General features: G+C 44.0%; 1 long non-coding RNA gene across 1 annotated transcript in view; it reads left to right on the forward strand.

Annotated features, from left to right (window-relative positions):
• The first annotated feature begins 1343 nt into the window (after positions 1 to 1343).
• Positions 1344 to 5937, forward strand: part of LOC106723670 — a 17536-nt gene continuing 12942 nt past the window's right edge. Inside the window, exon 1 of the long non-coding RNA XR_001359372.1 lies at positions 1344 to 1377. This is a non-coding gene — a long non-coding RNA (uncharacterized LOC106723670). The remainder of the gene's footprint in view (positions 1378 to 5937) is intronic.

The following is a 5937-nucleotide window of genomic DNA, read 5'->3' on the forward strand; positions in this document are numbered from 1 at the left end:
CTTCTTATTTGCAACATAGTATATAGTTGCTTAGACTTGCAGCTGAGAGGCTGGCAAGTAAGGCAGCGAATGTTGGAGTCTGCAGCAAGCAAGCCTCCCTGTTTGCTTCAGTGCCTGGCTGCCGGCCGCCATCTTGGCTGACAGTTAATTTGCATATACTCACCGATTAGCCAATGAAAAGGGTAGCGGTCGTACGCTAATTACCATGTTTCTCTTTTATTAGTGTAGATAATTGACTATATTTCCTATGTTGTACATTATTATCCCCATGGCTATTCTGTAACAACCAATTTGTACTTCTCAATCCCTTTGTGGTAGGCAGTTAGACAGACATGATCAGGAAGGACGATGGGCCATACAGGTCACCAGGGTAGAAAGCCCTAGCAATGGGCAAAACTGGGAAACCTGGGACCTTGCCCCAGGGTGACCTTTCCTCCCCCAGTACAGTATATCACTGATCCTGTGGTTTGGACCCTCCCCTGACCTTTCCTCCCCTGGCATGTTGCTAGTCATACTGTTACCATAGTTAGCTAATTACTGATGGGAAAGAATGCAAAGGAAGAGTCAGATTTGTTAAGCATATTCAGCTGGGAAACAGAGGCCTGTTTGCTTCACCAGGAATCTACATCTTGACACCCCAAGGAATCACAGTATTGTCCCTCCAAGGGGTTAACACCCCACCCTCCCACCCCCCAGTACAGGATTGGGGGGGGCAGGGGAACAGGGAGAGATAAGATCATACTCAATAAAGTCAAAATGGTGCAGGGGAAGGTACTTAACCATAGAGGTGTTAATATAAAAACATTCAAACCTGTAAAGACTTTTTGTGAGTTTATTTGAGCCAAACTGTCGACAATTTCCGGGAAGCAGAATCTCAAAGGATTAGGAAAATGCTCCAGAGCAGCAGTCACCAACCAGTGGTCCACGGACCACTAGTGGTCTGTGAGGTCCAAAAGGTTGACTACCACTGCTCCAGAGAATGGTGTTTTTTCAGCTTGTTTTATACCTTACATCAAAGGAGGAGTGGGTTACTTGAAATCCATTGGTGATAGATTAGGGAGGCGGGAAAAAGCGAAGGGGGGAATCTCTGGGATTGGATAAGAAGTAAAATAATAGACAATTACTTAGGTGGGTACAGGATAGTTAACAGTCAACAATTAACATGATAACAATAGCAATGAAGCAATTTATGGTTTCCTGTCCTGGTGCCCAGGTGCATGTGGTTGTGCTCCAGGGGTGGGGGTGGTGGTTGAAGGGAAGGTATATTTCATAGGTATGTTATGATGCAAAAAAGACAATAGGCTCAGTTAAGGTAAAAATTGACCTCCTCAGGGAAAATACTGGCCTAGGACATGGCTACCCATCATAACTGCTTTTGTTATATTATAAATCAGCGAGCTAAACAGAGGACACCCTAATCAATCAGTAAGCTGAATTAATTTGGAGTCTTTTATTACACTAGCAGTCTCATAGGAATTGTCTCTCAAAGTCTGAGCAAAGCAACATGGAGGAAACTTTCCCTTTAATCCCTCTCCTTTGTCTCCCAAATATGGAGTTTCTGGACCCTTTGTAGGCTTTTCAAAGAGCCCTATGTAGATGTTTGTTGCAAGAAGCTTGTAACCTTGAGCACAGCACAACTCAGTAGCCTTGAGCATTTCAGATAACTGGAGGGCACCAGGCATGGGAGTAGCTAGGGCCAGCAGTGGAACGGCTTGTAAGGTCAGATAGTTGAGCTTATTTTCCCTATTATTCAAGCAAGCAAGTGTGTTTACAGAAGCCAAGAATAGCAGGGTTGATTCACAGAACAAAGGACTATCTGTGTTTAGTGGAAATTTTCAAACAGCAGTTTTTCCCAGCATAGAGGTTACAGGGACAAGATGAATTGCCTATACTTCATTCCCCACTGGTTTTATGTTCATGAGTCAAATCATTGACTCTTGTGGGTCACTGTTGGGGAGGGGGTTATATCGACCCCTGAGGACCATGAGCTTGATAGAATTAATTCTTTGTTGAATAAAGTTAGTAAACCAGTTTATAAGATAAGGGCCAAGAATGAGGGCCAGGAGTAATAATGAAGTCGGTGGTAAGGAATATATCCCCTAGTCTAGTTTAGTTATATTGGTAAGAATTCCTCTAGTAATTCTATTTTTGAGTTCCTAAATCTACTTCTGGGACGGCCTATGGGGATTGTTAACATTGTTAACCTACTCAGTTTGGAAGTCCCCTTTAATCCTATAAAGAAAATTAAAAACGGGACACATGTGAAAGTTTTATCTTTAGAGGGTTGAAGAGTCCTGGACTCTCTATTCTGCCTGTGCGGCCTTAAGCCGGGTGTGATGAAGCCACATCGGGATCCCATAAACCTTGACTGCCGTGGGGATGGTCAAGATGATGGTGTGTGGTCCTTTTTAGGTAGGAGTCAGTCCTTGGGTGGTAAATTTATTTACCTAAACAGAGTCACCAGGTTGGAAGGGATGAACCAGATCAGAAGTTGGTATAGGCAGGGCATCTCTGACAAGCTTCTGGACTTCTTTCTGGGTGGACTATAAAGCCTGTAAGGACTTGAGTAAAGATTGGTTATAGATGTCAGCTTTTATTTCTTCTCTAAATTTTGGGAGTATTGGAGGGGGTCTCCCAAACATAATTTTATGTGGGGAGAACCCCACTTGGTATGGAGTGCACCTTGCCCTGAGTAGGGCAAAGGGGAGTAAGGTGGCCCAATTTTCACCAGTTTCTGAGGTAAATTTGGTGAGGACCTCTTTTAAGGTCCTATTTATGCATTCTACCTGCCCAGAACTTTGGGGCTGGTAGGCACAATGTAGTTTCCAATTAATACTTAATGCCTTTGCTAAGTCCTGTGAAATTTTGGCTACAAAAGCGGGTCCATTGTCCGATCCTAAAGTTACAGGTAAGCCAAATCTGGGGACTATTTCCTGGAGTAACATTTTAGCTACAATGGTGGCAGTTTCTGTCCTAGTCAGGTAAGCTTCAACCCATCCTGAGAAGGTGTCTACGAAAACTAGGAGATATTTATACCCTGCGGCAGATATTTATACCCTGCTGCCGTGGGCCTGACTTCTGTGAAGTCTATTTCCCAGTGTTCCCCCGGGGACTTTTCCCTGTGCCCGGATTCCTGCCGGGGGTCTTTTATCCTGTTTGGCATTTACTTGAGTGCCGGAGACCAATTCCAGCATGACAACAGGGCTGAATCTGGGAATGGCTGAGGGCATTTCCCCAAACCTGAAAAGGGATTATTGCTTGGCTGCCAGACAGCTAAAAGGCATCTTAATCTACATGTTATTGCCTCCTACTGGCCAAACACCTGAACATAGGCTAATTCCCCAATTCTGACAATGCTTGTGTAGACCTTTTGAAGTGTATATCTCTGCCTCGCCTCAGGACAAATTGTGTTAATAAAAAGCATGGGGTCCTGGGACAAAGAGGATTTAGACCTGGGAATTTAGATCTTGGATCTTATCTCCTTTAGCTGAGCTCCTCTGACCCCCAAATGCCTTTCAAAATTATACTTCGTCTCTGGACTCTTATTTAAAATCTATGCACAGCCTTCTCCAGATTCCTGAACCCTTCTTGATGCTGGGACAAGAACCCTGGCACTTGAGGACAAGTAATGCATCGGGAAACAATGCTGTCAATTATACTATCTAGGTTGGATATTAGTTTCTATCCCTTAGGAGTTCTGTAAGTTTGGTATGGCCTAGGTGGGTGAACTGGTGTAACTGGTTAACTACTGTCCGACCTAGAGCCTTGGGAACCAAAAGTCGGCCGTCCGGTAAAGTCCACTATCCTTCCGGGTTTCTGGAGGTGTGGGCAGAGCTCAAGAGATTTATCTCAGTGCTACGGCTGATGCAATGCTGTGAGCACACTCCAGCGAACATGCTTCCTTGGCACACCAGGAAGTGGCAACGCCCACCTGACAAATCTCCAAGAGCCACCTACTCTTAGCCCCGACCCTCACGCCCATTGGATAACATAGCAAGCGTGTCCCTATTTTATTGGCAGCTTACCCCTTTTTATATGGTTGTACTTCCCCAATAAACTTAGATCTGTGTCTCTGAACCTGTTCTCCGGAGTCGTGCATGCAAACGCCCCAGCGTGTTGGGCTCCGTCGTCCTCACCCCTGAGGGACCCCCTGTTCCATCTGGCGCCTCGAACAGGGACCCCGGCATGCTCCTGGACGGGTGAGTGACTCTCTGTAACGATGGGAAACCTTCCCCCCTCAGCCTGAGCCCATCAGGCTCATGCGCTTCATGCATTGTTACAGAGTAGGTGAGTAAAAGTAACAGAAAAGGAGCTACAAAAGCTCTGGGATGTTCTAATAGCATTTAACCCTTGGCTGCTAGAAGCCCCCATTTGGGATCCCAGTACATGGGAGAAAGCATTACAGAGGATAAGATCAGCAGAGGTCCATGAGGGAAAGACTTTTCCGCTTTCTCTCGCGCCTGCTATCTTAGCAATCTTAGCCTGCCTAAGCGGGGCCCCACCCGAGCCTGCACTTCCCATACCGGAGGCTCTCTCCGCCACCGTCGGTGCGGGTGGGGGAACAGAAGACTCTCTGCCTCCCTATTCCCCTCCAGAGCCCTCTGCCCCCGCAGATCCCTGGGCCGTTTTTGACAAGCCAAAAGTAGTTTCTCAAAGCTCAAGAAAAACTGGAACTGAGACAGAAAAGAGCGAGGCGAAAGCAGGGGAGTCTCACCAGGAGGCTTCCTGCCAGAGTCACTCCCCCGCTCCCCTCGCAGAGCGAACAAAAAGTTTAACTGCCCAGCGGCTCCCAAGTAATCCTTTCGTGGGGGACACGGATGATAATCCATGGATGGGGATATATCAATCCATGTGTAGCCAGAGAGATAGAGCAAAGATGTCCTTAGGGCTGGAGACCCCTGGACTCTTTCCTGTGAATGTTAACCCCACAGCTGCAGCAAATGCTACCGGATCTGCAACAATATCCCCAATATCCAAATGGTTAATGAAGAAAAAAAAAAAAAAGAGGCCGTTGGCAGGGAGAGCAAGGAGAGAGAGTTCTTTGTTAATTTTTACTTATCTGAACTATGTTGGACTCAAGGCCACAAGCTGCTAGTAAGCACAACAATTTTTCTCTGTCCTATTTTCTTCTCTTTAACCCTTCCAATACTAAATTAGACTAATACAATATACTTAAAATTACATAAGGAAGGAAGCACCTGCTCTTATTAATCTAAAGAAATGCTGAATGTTTAACTTGCCAGCTAAGAGCTTAAAGTTCTAGTTAAATTAAATTGGGAAAAATTATAATTGTGGTAACTAAATGCCTAAAGTATAGAAATTTATTTTTAAGAAAATCGTGTGCTTTCTCTGAAAAATTCGGAATTCAAAATATGTTACTCATTGGTCTGATTAGAAAAAAGAATAAATTCTATAATCACAACCGAAATTTTTATATACAAAGATCAGTTTTAATTTAATTGATATCTCTTAATAATTATAAAAAGTATATAGTCTTTAAATCATGTATACACATATATATTTGATGGTCTTTCAAGTTAGATTTTAAAACTATAACCAAGGAATAACTTTAAGACATTTCATGGGCCCTGAAATGTTTTCAAAAGTTTATTCTCTCTTCTTAAAGGGTCTTTTAATAAAGCAAATTTAATATACTTGAAATCACATGGAAAGCTTTATCAAATAAAAGTTAATAAATGTATATTTTAGGTTTTTGCCTCTAAGAAAGGGCAAACAGCAATTTAATAAGGACATGAAAGGATTTAATCCCTTCTACTGTGTGGAAGGCCCCCTGGGAAGGCACTTGAGCATTCTATATTGACCTCTCTTGCCCTTTTTGCCAAGAGGGTCCCTCTTCTTATAATCCAATTGCCCACAGCTGTTGCCTGAGCTCTCTGTTCATGCTGAGATTGAAGCCTCATGGTGGCTGGTACCATG

The sequence above is a fragment of the Myotis brandtii genome, unplaced genomic scaffold (assembly GCF_000412655.1).
Source record: "Myotis brandtii unplaced genomic scaffold, ASM41265v1 scaffold62, whole genome shotgun sequence".
NCBI lineage: Eukaryota > Metazoa > Chordata > Mammalia > Chiroptera > Vespertilionidae > Myotis > Myotis brandtii.